Raw genomic sequence first — 13,522 nt, forward strand, 5'->3', positions numbered from 1 at the left:
AGGGACTCAAAGTCACGAAGCCTAATTTTTATAGGGCCAGCAGTCGGCCCTCGCTATTGTTAGAGAGCCATCTGCCAGCTATGTTTTGTTTTTCCAATTATTAACGAGTGGGTCTCCTATACTGTTACTGCGTATACAGGGACTACAAGGGCTGCCAAAAATTTGAAGGAACTCCAATGCCCCTTGCAAGAGACGTAGAGGTCAGAGAGCCTCCTATAAACAATGTTCCCATTATTAGGAAGTGGGTCTCCCATAATGTTTGTCTATGCAGTGAAGCAACGGCTGCCAAAAATTTGGAGGAACTCCAGTGCCCCTTATAAGAGACGTAGAGGTCAGAGAGCCTCCTAAAAATAATGTTCCCATTATTAGGAAGTGGGTCTCCCATAGTGTTTGCCTATGCAGTGAAGAAATGGCTGCCAAAAATTTGGAGGAACTCCAATACCCCTTGCAAGAGACGTAGGGGTCAGAGAGCCTCCTAAAAACAATGTTCCCATTATTAGAAAGTGGGTCTCCCATAGTGTTTGCCTATGCAGTGAAGCAACGGCTGCCAAAAATTTGGAGGAACTCCAATGCCCCTTGCAAGAGACGTAGAGGTCAGAGAGCCTCCTAAAAACAATGTTCCCATTATTAGGAAGTGGGTCTCCCATAGTGCTTGCCTATGCAGTGAAGCAACGGCTGCCAAAAATTTGGACGAACGCCAATGCCCCTTGCAAGAGACGTAAATATGTTGATATGGTACATATGGTGGTGATATGGTGGTGGAGGATGAGGATGCGGAGAAGGAGGAAGACTAGTGCAAATAGACAAAATCAGAAAGCTTATACCCATATCTGGGAGTGAAGAGGTGCATGGGAAAAGATCTCCCACAAAAAGACACTGGATTTGAGTTTATGTTACGCTGCTATCATTCGGTGGTGTTGAAAAGTCTGGTCCAATCCAGCCCTTGTTCATTTTTATAAGAGTCAGCCTGTCAGCATTTTCAGCTGACAGGCGGATGCACCTATCTGTTATAATTCCACACTAAAAACCAGCTCTGACAAAACACTAGCAGCAGGGCAGACAAGGACCTCCCTCCAAGGCGTAGAGAGCCAGTTCATGCAACGTGTCCAGCTTGGATACCCAATAATTATAAGGCACAGAGGAATCACGGAGGACGTTGGTACAGTCGGCAAGATACTCCCTCACCATCTTCTGAAACTTTACACTCCTTGTGAAAGTACCCTGTGCCTCAGCGCCTGTGCGATGGGAGGGTCTGAGAAAACTGTTGCAGAACTTTGACAGTGTTCCCCTGCCTTTGCTGGATTGCATTTGTTGCTCTCTCGCCTGTACTCCATGGTTGTCCAATGAACTCTGCCGCCAGAGTTTTCAGATGGGCATTTTTTTAATAATTCCGCAACAGGGGCCTTCTCGTACTGCCCCATTTTATTAGGCCTGTCCTGCAAGGGAATAAGAGACAGAAAGTTCTCCTTATAACGTGGGTCCACAAGCGTCACCAACAAGTAATGACTGGAATAATAGAAGACGCAGCACTACTGGACCCGGGTGCACAAATAGGGTCCAAAACCATGGAGATTTGAAGAGAAACCTCGGCACACCAGATGTGCCGAGGTTTCTCTTCAACCAGTAATGGCTGTCGGAATAATGGAAAGGAAATAGGGTATTGTAGAATCCACTTGTAGTTCAGTATAATACAGCAAGAAAATGGTGAGAAAAGTTAAAATATAACTTTTATTATTACAGCTAAAATAACTCAGACTTAATAAAAAGGTCACAGGGACCATGAGTTCAAGAACTATTTGCCAACCAGTCATAGGACATACACCTCTCTAAGTGTTAGGAGTGTTGAATGACACAGGTTAATATTAATAAACAACTAACCCACCGAATTCACTAACAGATGGGTGGTCAATAGAAATAAACCAGCTGAGAGAAGCAACAAACTGAGTATGACGTATAATGGTTAATTTAGAGAGTCACCATAGTAATAGAACAGTCTCACGACTTTGATGTCAATAACCTCCAGTGTTCTCATCAATTCACAGACCAGGGCTCCTTTATTAATATTTACCTGTGTCATTCAACACTCCTAACACTTAGAGAGGTGTATGTCCTATGACAGGTTGGCAAATAGCTCTTGCACTCATGGTCCCTGTGACCTTTTTATTAAGTCTCTGAGTTATTTTAGCTGTAATAATAAAAGTTATATTTTAACTTTTCTCACCACTTTCTTGCTGTATTATACAGTAATGACTGTTACCCAAAATTTGTAAAACGTGAGGGTCACGGAAAAAGCAGCGTAACATGAACTCAGCCATGTGTGCCAGACTGCAAAGAAGCAAGACTTCCGTGTCCTCACCAAGAGGACGACTGGCCATGATCTCCTCCTCCATCCTCCTCCTCCCTATCCTCAGGCCATCCACGCTGAACAGACGGTATGACAGTTGTGCAGGTAGTATCGTCTATAGCGCAGGAAACTAGCTCCAGTTCTTCCTCCTCCTCCTCTTCCTCATTGTCATCCAGTCCACATTGGGATGAGATGAGGCTGGGCTATGTGGAATCACCCTGTATGGTTACTTGCTACATTTCATCGTGCTCCACCTGCAATGCATCCTCTTTAATTGTGAGCAGAAAGTGTTTCAAAAGACAGAGAAGCGGGATGGTGATGCTAATTATGGCGTCATCACTGCTCACCATCTTGGTGGACTCCTAAAAGTTTTGGAGGATGGTACAGATGTCTGACATCCATGTCCAATCCTGTGGTTTTATGTATGTAGTCTGACCTGAATACTGATGGCCTTGCTGATGCATGTAGTCAACAACTGCCCTCTTCTGCTCACAAATCCTTCCCAACATCTACAATGTAGAGTTCCAATGCGTGGGGACATCACACATCACTTGGTGAGCCGGGAGCTGCAAACGCTGCTGAAGCACGGCAAGGGTGGCAGAAGCTGTAGCTGACTTTCTAAAATGGGCAAACAGGCGGCATACTTTGACAAGCAGATCTGGCAGATCCGGGTAAGTTTTGAGAAACCGCTGAACAACGGGGCAAAGCCCATGGGCCAGGCATGGTACGTGTGTGAGCTTGCCTCGCCTCAAAGCCGCCACCAGATTCCGACCATTGTCACACAAGACCATTACTGACTGTAGGGTCAGCGGTGTCAGCAACAGATCTGCCTGCTCTTTCAGAGCTGTCCACAACTCTTCAGCGTTGTGTGGTTTGTCACCTAAGCATATTAGATGCAGTGCTTTCAGCTTGCGACTGATGTGGTCATTTCGGAGATGGATGCTGAAGAGGAGGAGGAAGTGCAGGAGTAAGTGCAGAAGCTGTAGATCATGGGGGCAACCATGATTGACCCAGGGCCCGCAATCCTCGTCATCGGGAGGACGTGTTCTCTCCCAAGTTCTGACTGGGTCCCGGCTTCCACTATGTTAACCCAGTGTGCCGTCAATGAGATGTACCATCCCTGCACACAAGCACTTGTCTACGTGTCCGTGGTTAGGTGGACTTTCCCAGTAACTGCATAGTTGAGGGCACGGCTAATGTTGTGGGACACGTGCTTGTGTAATGCGGGGACGACACATCAGGAGAAATAGTGGGGGCTGGGGACCGAGTACCGAGGGACAGCCGTCACCATCAGGTTGCGGAAAGCTTCCGTCTCCACGAGCCTAAAAGGCAAACAACATTTAGAGAGCAAGCATTCGCAAAATGTGTGAATATAGTAGTGGGGCCTGTGGGACGTTATCTGCGTATTTATGCTTGCGTTCCAAGGACTGGGGTAGGGACAACTGAATGTTGCCCTGGGACAAGGACGTGGATGTTCATGCTGATGGTGCTACTTGAGAGTGTTCAATGACAGGTGCAGGCCGGAAGGCATCTTGGTATGCGCCATGGACAGTGGATTGGCGTGCATGCATAACAGCGGAACAAGCAGTGGTGTCACCCGCAGACACTGTTGCTGGACCCTGGGGTTCGGCCCACTTAGTCGGGTGCTTTGCTGCCATGTGCCTGATCATGCTGGTGGTGGTCAGGCTGGTAGTTTTGCTACCTCTGCTGATGTTTGCCTGGCAGGTGGTGCAAATGGCCTTTTTGGGGTTATCGACAGAGTCTTTAAAAAACAACCAGACTCAGGAAGACCTAACAGTTGTACTGGCAACTTCTGTCATGTTGATGTTACGGGGAATGGTTGCCAGCCTTCTGTCTACGGCCACCACACTGCCTGTTCTTGCCTGTTGTAGTGCTACGCCTCCCTCCCCCTGTGTGCAGCTGTCCTCGCTCTGCATGTTACCTTGCCAGGTTGGGTCAGTGACTTCATCGTCCACCACCTCATCTTCCACTTCCACACCCTGGTCCTCCTTCTGACTTTCTAGCAACTGTGTCTCATCATCATACACCTCTTGTGACAGTTTCCCACCATTGCCTTCATGTGACTGTGGCTGCTCAAATATTTGGGCATCGATACATGTGACCTCTTCTTGTCCCTCTTCAAGTGGACTGGGCAAGAGGCCCGTATCTATAAATGGAAAAGTGAACAGCTCTTCAGAGTGTCCATATGTGGGATCAGTTGTCGCCAGGCACTCGGCATGGTAGGAGGAAGGAGGATCAGGGTGGGGTTATCGGCAGAGTCTGCTACTGAGACTTGACCGTGTGGAAAACAGGGTGGTGGTGGCTAAGTGACTGGAAGCATTATCTGCTATCCAACCAATAACCTTTTCACACTGCTCTGTGTTCAATAGTGGTGTTCAGCAGTCCACTATTAATTGGGACAGGAAGGTCGAGCGACAAGATGTGGGTGTTTGCTGTGGAACAATTTCAGCTTGCCCACAGTCTTGGCCTCGTCCTCTGCATGCATTATCACCATCACGTCCACTTCCCCATCCCTTGCCACGAGCCTTGCCCATTTTAAATGGAGGACAATAATTCCACGTTCACTACAAATGGCTGGATTTGAATCGCATTGATATGTGATACGGGTGATGGAAAACCACAGTTTTAAATAGCTGGCCTGTAGGTTACTATTTTTCGCAGCGACCTGGTGTCAATAACTTCACTAACACACTGCAACAAAATTTAATTGGAGGCCAGAGATGGCTGAATTTGGAGCAAACTTAAATGTGATACGTGTGACGGAAAACCACAGTTTTAAATAGCTGGCCTGTAGGTTACTATTTTTCACAGCGTCCTGGTGTCAATAACTTCACTAACACACTACAACAACATTTAAATGGAGGCCAATATTTTCCACGTTCACTACAAATTTCTGGATTTTTATCGCTGTAATATGAAAAGGATCTGGCTGTATTCTGCAGTGGCAACAAGCAAATGGAGCAGAAAAACGGTGTTCTCTGGATTACTTTTTAAGAAAATAATCAGGATTAAGAGAAAAAAAAATTATCCCTGGCCCCTGATACCTGGGGCTCTTTCTAGAAATTTCTGTAACAGCAGCAGCAGACTGAACTGAAATGGAGCCTCTTGTGCTGCATGCACTGCAGTCTGCCACATGCACTGCCTGCATGCCTAACTCCTGCTGTCACCACTGAATAGATGCAGCTGGATTAGTCCTCAGAAGGACTGTTAGTTCAGATGGATATATATAGATGCTGTGGTATACCTACACTAACTAATAAACAAGCAAATCTCTCCCTTGCTCAGCTGTATCTCTCCCTACAATGCCTGTTTCCGGGGTAGACTATGACGAGCATGGCATCTTAAATAGAGCTGATGATGCCGTGCGGCCAGCCAATCACTGTAATGCCACAAGCAACATGGCTATGGCATTACAGTGTGTGACAGACAATCCCTGCACATTCATTGGCTCTGTAAAGAGCGCCAAACATGCAGGGAGGGGACACGAGCTCCCACACAAGCAACCAGGAAATACTCGAAGAGCGCCGAGCATCTTGAGCAGTGAGATGCTCAGGCGAGTACAAGCAGTGACGAACACGTTCACTCATCACTAATTGGAGGCGATTGGGTGAGGGAGAAATAAGTGTGGAGAGAAGGAGGTTTTGGGAGGACCGGACATCACGTAAGGGAATATATTGGGAAATTAGTTCAGAGATGTAAGGAGAAGAAAGGTTATGGATGGCTTTGTACATCAGTGTTAGTAGTTTGAACTGGATACGCTGGGCAATTGAGAGTCAGTGAAGGGATCTTATAGATTGCAATCTTATGGATCGCTGTAGCCAGTCCACAGTAGAAAAGCAGCCATAGAGTGTCTGGGAACCTTTACACACACTTTTCTTAGCCAGAGCTGCTTCTCGGCAGGGTTGGACGGGCCCACAAGAGAACCAGAGACTCCTCCGATGGGCCCTGGCTTCTCCATCAGGAGAGTTCATAGCGCAAACCTTGCAGGTTGTGATGATGATGAGGCCATCTATTGCCTTAGTTTTCTGTTACTTGGAATGCAAGCGCAAGTATGCAGTCATCCACCCACCCAACCACAGGCTGCAATACCAAACTGACACATTTCTGGACAGCTGCTTGCACTTGAAATGTTGCCATGATATTAGCAGTGCCCCCAGTACCAGTAGCGAAACCATCCACAATTTCCTTCTCAGGAATTTTATTTTGTAGACTGAGTGACCGCCCAAATACATTAGTTTCAAACAAAGGAGCTGAAGAAACTGAGTGGCAGTAGGTGCAAGTTTCTCCATCATGTTAGATATCAGAGGGAGAACAGAGAGGGCAGCACAGTGACTCAGTGGTTAGCACTGAAGCCTTGCAGCACTGGGGTCCTGGGTTGAAATCCCACCAAGGACAACATCTTGTTGATTTTGTATGTTCTCCCTGTGTTTGCGTGGGTTTCCCCCTCAGTAAAAAAGCAGCCATAGAGTGTCCAGGAGCCTTCACACAGACTTTTCTTAGCCAGGGCTGATTCTCCACAGGGTTGGATGGGCCCACCAGAGAACCGCAGAATCCACAGGTGGGCCCTGGCTTCTCCTTCAGGAGAGTTCATAGAACAAACCTTGCAGCTGCTATGGGGCTCTTTAGCGGAGGAGAAAGGTGGTCCCTCAGAATCAAATCCTCTGGTGGGCCCAATGTTCTTAAGTCTGACACTGCTTCTCGGTGAGAGTTGTTTTTCACCACAGCCATATTCTTTAGCTCGGTGAAAGGACTGGCATAGAGGGCTGTTATTTCTCCCAGAAAGTCTTTTAATGCAGATTGTTGCATAAGCAAGGGCAGCCCATCCAACATCAGCTCACACTTCTCGGTGGTGCTTAGTCACAGACAAAGATGTTTCTTTACGCCTTGAATTTAATCGCTACAGAGTTGGACAATGGCCTGATCTGCAATGTGTTTTGAGAAATAACATGCATAAGCAAAGCCACAGTTTAGGCCACTGAAGGTCATTAAGCGAAACTTATACAGCTTTCCCACTGACTGAAAGAGGGGTATCAAGACTTCCAAGATAGACAAGAGTTCCCTGTCCTCCCCAAGAGGACGACTGTCCATGTTCTCTTCCTCATCCCCCTCCTCCTCATTATCACCCAATCCACATTGAGATGAGATGAGGCTGGGCTGTATAGGTCCTTGCTCCACCTGTAATGTCTCCTCTTTAACTGTGAGCACTGAGCGTTTCAGTAGAGAGAAGCGGGATGGTGACACTAATTATGGCGTCATCACCGCTCACCATTTTGGTGGAGTCCTCAAAGTTTTGAAGGAAGCCACAGATGTCTGATATCCAAGTCCATTGACATGTCTAAACTGAATACCGATGGCCTTGTTGATGCTGGTAGTCAACAACTGCCCTCTTCTGCTCACAAATCCTTCCCAACATCTGCAGTGTAGAGTTGCAACATGTGGGGACATCACACACCAGTTGGTGAGCCAGAAGCTGCAAATGCTGCTGAAGCACGGCAATGGCGGCTGAATCTGTAGCTGACTTTCTAAAATGGGCACACAAGTGGCGTACTTTGACAAGCAGATCTGGCAGCTCCGGGTAGGTTTTGAGAAACCGCTGAACTACAAGGTTAAGCACATGGGCCAGGCATGGTACGTCTGTGAGCTCATCTCACCTTAGAACCACCACCAGGTTCCGGCCATTGTCACACATGACCATGCGTGGCTGTAGGGTCAGCGATGTCAGCCACAGATCTGCCTGCTCTTTCAGAGCTGTCCACAACTCTTCAGCATTGTGCTGTTTGTCACTTAAGCATATTAGCTTCAGCACAGCCTGTTGCCGTTTAGATGAGGCAGTGCTGCAGTGTTTCTAGCTTGTGACTGATGTGGTCATTTTGGAGATGGAGGCTGAAGAGGAGGAGGCTGAGGAGAATGAGGTGCAGGAGCTGTAGACTGTGGGGGCAACCCTGATTGACTTAGGGCCCGTAATCCTGGGAGTCAGGAGGAAGTGTTCCGTCCCAAGGTCCGACTGGGGCCCGGCTTCCACTATGTTAACCCAGTGTGCCGTCAGTGAGATGTACTGTCCCTGCCCACAAGCACTTGTCCACTTGTCCGTGGTTAGGTTGACTTTCCCTGTAACTGCTTAGTTGAGGGCACTGCAAATGTTGGGAGGAGGAGGAGGAGAGCATGGTCAGTCGTCCTCTTGGTGAAGACACGGAAGTCTTGCCTGTTAGCAGTCTGGTGCACTTGGATGAGTTCATGTTACGTTGCCTTTCTCATTACCCTCGCATTCTCAAAATTTTGGGTGACCGTCATAACTGGTTGGTGAACATTTTTTTTCAGGAGGCCCTCAATGATGTCTCTTCCAAGGGGCATTGGAGTGCCTCTAAATTTTTGGCAGCCCTTGCATTCACTGCCTTGGCAAACAGTATGGGAGACTCACTTCCTAATAATGGTAATATTGTTTTCAGGAGACCCTCCTCTAAGTCTCTCCAAAGGGGTATTGGGGTGCGTCTAAATTTTCAAAGGGGTATTGGGGTGCATCCAAATTTTGGGCAGACCTGTTACTCACTGCATACGCAATAACAGTATAGGAGACCCACTCTTTAGTAATGGGAACAACAAATCATAGCCGGCTGATGGCTTTCTAAGGATAGCGAGGGCCGACTGCTGGCCCTTTAAGAATAGCAAAATATAATAGAATATAAAAATAGGCTTTGTGACTTTCAGAGTCCCTCCTTCATAAATGAAACAGGATGTGTGTTATGTTCTGCAATTTAGAACTAAGGAATAGGAGGGAAAAGCTGTCCCTGCACTGAGACTCCGCTTTACCCTACGCTGGGGTGGGTGCCCTATTCCTTATGAATAGCCCCACCGAAACTCCTGCATTGATTTCAAACAAAGACCTGTAGGAAAGGGAAAGGGGTCCCTAAAAGATCTAAGGACTGGGAGCAAAAGCAGGAGACCTCCTAACAGAAAAGTTAGTTGCAGAAACGAAAATTAAAGGAAACAAAACTGGTGGAACAAGAAGTCTCAGGATAACAATAGTCAAAAGCAAGAAGAACTAAACCAGGCTACTTAGCCAGAGCACGAGCGAAAAAACACTGATGTCCAGCAGGGAATGAGGGCCAGGTGCTTGATAATAAAGAGTGCAGAGATCACGTGACCAAGAAACCCAGCACCAGAGGAAAAGACTAGAAGCCAGCAAACAACAACAAGATGACCGATAGTAAAACAAAATAGATTCTAACAATGTGTCTGATCATGTCTCACACACCACATGGCCAGATAAGGTTGTAAAATGTTAACCCCTTTAAAGCCCATGACGTACTAATACGCGTCTGTGCCCTGGGACTTAAGAGCCTGACCCGTATTAGTACGTCATCGCGATTTCGCGCGCACACAGGCTGTGGGGGCACGATCGCCGCCGAGTGTCAGCTGATTGTCACAGCTGACTCCGGGTACTATGTTCAGGGAGCGGTCCCGCACCGCTCGCGGCACATTAACCCCTGCAATGCTGCGAGCGAAGTAGATCGCAGCATTGCGTTGGCTAAGGGGAGGTGATCGGGATACTCACCTCCTCTTCCGGTCTCCAGCGCTGTCTGCCGCGACTTCCCGGGTGTTGCCATGACGACCCGTTGTCGTCATGACAACATCCGGGTCACTAGACGGCAGGAAGATTGTTTGGTCATGCGCAGTGCATGACCAAACAATCTTCTCACTGTGCAGCGCTGACAGCCTGCATGGCACAGGGATGGTGCTCCCAGAGTGGGACAAAGTAAAAAAGTAAAAAAACTTTCAGAAAGTGGATAAAAAAAATAAAATAAAAAATTGTAAAAATATAAAAAAAAATAATAATAATAATCCACCAAAAATAAAATTATAATGTACCCATCAATAAATAATATTATGAAAAAAAAACAATCAAACAATAAAAGTACACATATTTGGTATCGCCGCGTCCGTAATGACCTGACCTATAAAACTGTCCCACTAGTTAACCCCTTCAGTGAACACGGTAAAAAAAAAAAACGAAGCAAAAAACAATGCTTTATCACCATACAGCCAAACAAAAAGTGGAATAGCACGCGATCAAAAAGATGAATATAAATAAAATTGGTACCGCTGAAAACGTCATCTTGTCCCGCAAAAAACAAGCTGCCATACAGCTCCATCATCCGAAAAGTCAAAAAGTTATAGCTCTCAGAATAAAGTGATGCAAAAAAATAATTTTTTCTATAAAATAGCTTTTATTGTGTAAAAGCGCCAAAACATAGAAAAACTATATAAATGTGTCACCGCTGTAAACGTACTGACCCGAAGAATAAAGCTACCTTATCAATTTTACCACACGAGGAGTAGAATAAAAAAATTAAAAAAAAAACAATTCCTGAATTGTTGTTTTTTGTTTATTCTGCCTCCCAAAAGCTGGAATAGAAAGCGATCAAAAAATGTCACATGCCTTAAAATGGCACCAATAAAAACGTCAACTCATCCCGCAAAAAACAAGCCATCACATGACTCTGTCGGCCAAAATATGGAAAAATTATAGCTCTCAAAATATGGCGATGCAAAAACTAGATTTTACAAAATATGTCTTTTAGTGTGTGACAGCTGTCATTCATAAAAACCCGATATCATTCTGGTATCTCTGTAGTCTCACCGACCCGAAGAATAAGGTCGTCTAATCGCTTATACCGCACTAGGAACTGCGTAAAAAATAACCGCTAGGGCTGGGGTTGGGGTTAGGGTTAGGGTTGTGCTAATGTTAGGGTTGGGGTCAGGGTTGGGCTAGGGTAGGGTTAGGGTTGGGGTTAGGGGTTTTTTTTTTTTCAAAAGTAAAGAAAAAAAAAAAAGATGATGATATGGCAACTAGTGTTGAATAGTGTTGAGCCACCCCCATAGTGTTTGGGTTCGGTTCGGTTCGTCGAACACCGGGATGTTCGAGGAACTGTTCGTCGAACTGTTCATCGAACACCTTAGAACACCGTCGAACACCGTTAAAACCAATGGCAGGCAAACAAAAACACATAGGAACACATAGAAAACACCTTCAAAGGTGTCCAAAAGCTCACAAACTGCTCAGAAGACGCTTTCTTTAAAAAAGCCGGCCGGCAATTCAGCAGCGGCATACACCGGTACCCGACAATTTAGACATGAAGGAATAGAGCATCACACATAGATTAGATAGATAGAAACATGTCAGTCACATATATATGAAGTACAGTGACAGTGTTGCTTACTGTACTTGTCATTTAGTGTAAAGGATTTATTAAAAAATATAATAGTGTTTTCGTGCACCGTCTCTTTAAAAAAGCCGGCCGGCAATTCAGCAGCGGTACCCGACAATTTATAACAGACAGAATAGAGCTTCACACATAGATTAGATAGATAGAAACATGTCAGTCACATATATATGAAGTACTGTGACAGTGTTGCTTACTGTACTTGTCATTTACTGCAAAGAATTTATTTAAAAAAATAATAGTGTTTTCATGCACCGTCTCTTTAAAAAAGCCGGCCGGCAATTCAGCATCTGTACCCGACAATTTAGAATAGAAGGAATAGAGAATCACACATAGATTAGATAGATAGAAACATGTCAGTCACATATATATGAAGTACAGTGACAGTGTTGGTTACTGTACTTGTCATTTAGTGTAAAGGATTTATTAAAAAATATAATAGTGTTTTCGTGCACCGTCTCTTTAAAAAAGCCAGCCGGCAATTCAGCAGCGGTACCCGACAATTTATAACAGACAGAATAGAGCTTCACACATAGATTAGATAGATAGAAATATGTCAGTCACATATATATGAAGTACTGTGACAGTGTTGCTTACTGTACTTGTCATTTACTGCAAAGGATTTATTAAAAAAAATAATAGTGTTTTCATGCACCGTCTCTTTAAAAAAGCCGGCCGGCAATTCAGCATCTGTACCCGACAATTTATAACAGACAGAATAGAGCTTCACACATAGATTAGATAGATAGAAACATGTCAGTCACATATATAATAAGTACAGTGACAGTGTTGGTTACTGTACTTGTCATTTAGTATTAAAATAAATGATTTATTATTAAAAAAAATTGGCGTGGGGTTCCCCGTAATTTTAGTCTCTAGCGGAGGTTAAGCAGACAGCTGGGGCAGATGTTTGAAGCCTGGGAAGGGGGTAATACCCACGGAGCTTCCCAGGCTACTAATATCAGCCCCCAGCTGAATACCTAGCCTTTACTAGCTATTAAAATGGAGGACCCCCCCAAAAAAATGACGTGGGGTCCCCCCTAATTTAATAGCTAGCAAAGGCTAGGCAGACAGCTGGGGGCTGATATTAATAGCCCAGGAAGGGAGCCATGAATATTGGCCCCCTCCCAGGCTAGAAACACCAGCCCTCAGCCGCCCCAGAAATGGCGCATCCATAGGATGCGCCAATTCTGGCACTTAGCCTCGCTCTTCCACGCTGCCCTGGTGCGGTGGCAGGGGGTAATAGGGTTGGGGTTGATGTCAGCTTATAATGCCAGCTGACATCAAGCCCAGGTTAGTAATGGAGAGGCGTCTATAAGACACCCCCATTACTAACCCCATAGTCAAAGTTAAAAAAAAAACACAAACACCCAGAATAAAGTCCTTTAATTGAAATAAAAACACAATTCTTTATTGTTCTAAATTAAACCATACTTACCATCACGCCCATTCCAGCTGAAGCCAACGATCTCCTGCAATAAAAGAAAAATAATAAAGCAACCTCATCCTTACCTTTCCATGGTTCCCAGGACAGCTCCAGCTCTGCTACATCGAGATGACAGGCTTGAAAACACTATTATTTTTTTTAATAAATCCTTTGCAGTAAATGACAAGTACAGTAAGCAACACTGTCACAGTACTTCATATATATGTGACTGACATGTTTCTATCTATCTAATCTATGTGTGAAGCTCTATTCTGTCTGTTATAAATTGTCGGGTACCGCTGCTGAATTGCCGGCCGGCTTTTTTAAAGAGACGGTGCACGAAAACACTATTATATTTTTTAATAAATCCTTTACACTAAATGACAAGTACAGTAAGCAACACTGTCACTGTACTTCGTATATACAGTACAGACCAAAAGTTTGGACACACCTTCTCATTTTAATGTGTGTGGCAAAATGCTTGAGGTGTTCTACCAATCCATTGTGGCT

General features: G+C 45.3%; 1 pseudogene; it reads right to left on the reverse strand.

Moving 5' to 3' along the window:
- The window catches only part of LOC141265128 (ATP-binding cassette sub-family B member 5-like), a 661,237-nt pseudogene that overhangs the window by 332,774 nt on the left and 314,941 nt on the right, over window positions 1-13,522 (reverse strand).

The sequence above is a fragment of the Phyllobates terribilis genome, unplaced genomic scaffold (genome assembly GCF_046119375.1).
Source record: "Phyllobates terribilis strain yellow unplaced genomic scaffold, ASM4611937v1 Scaffold_4__5_contigs__length_816908805, whole genome shotgun sequence".
NCBI classification, from domain to species: Eukaryota; Metazoa; Chordata; class Amphibia; order Anura; family Dendrobatidae; genus Phyllobates; species Phyllobates terribilis.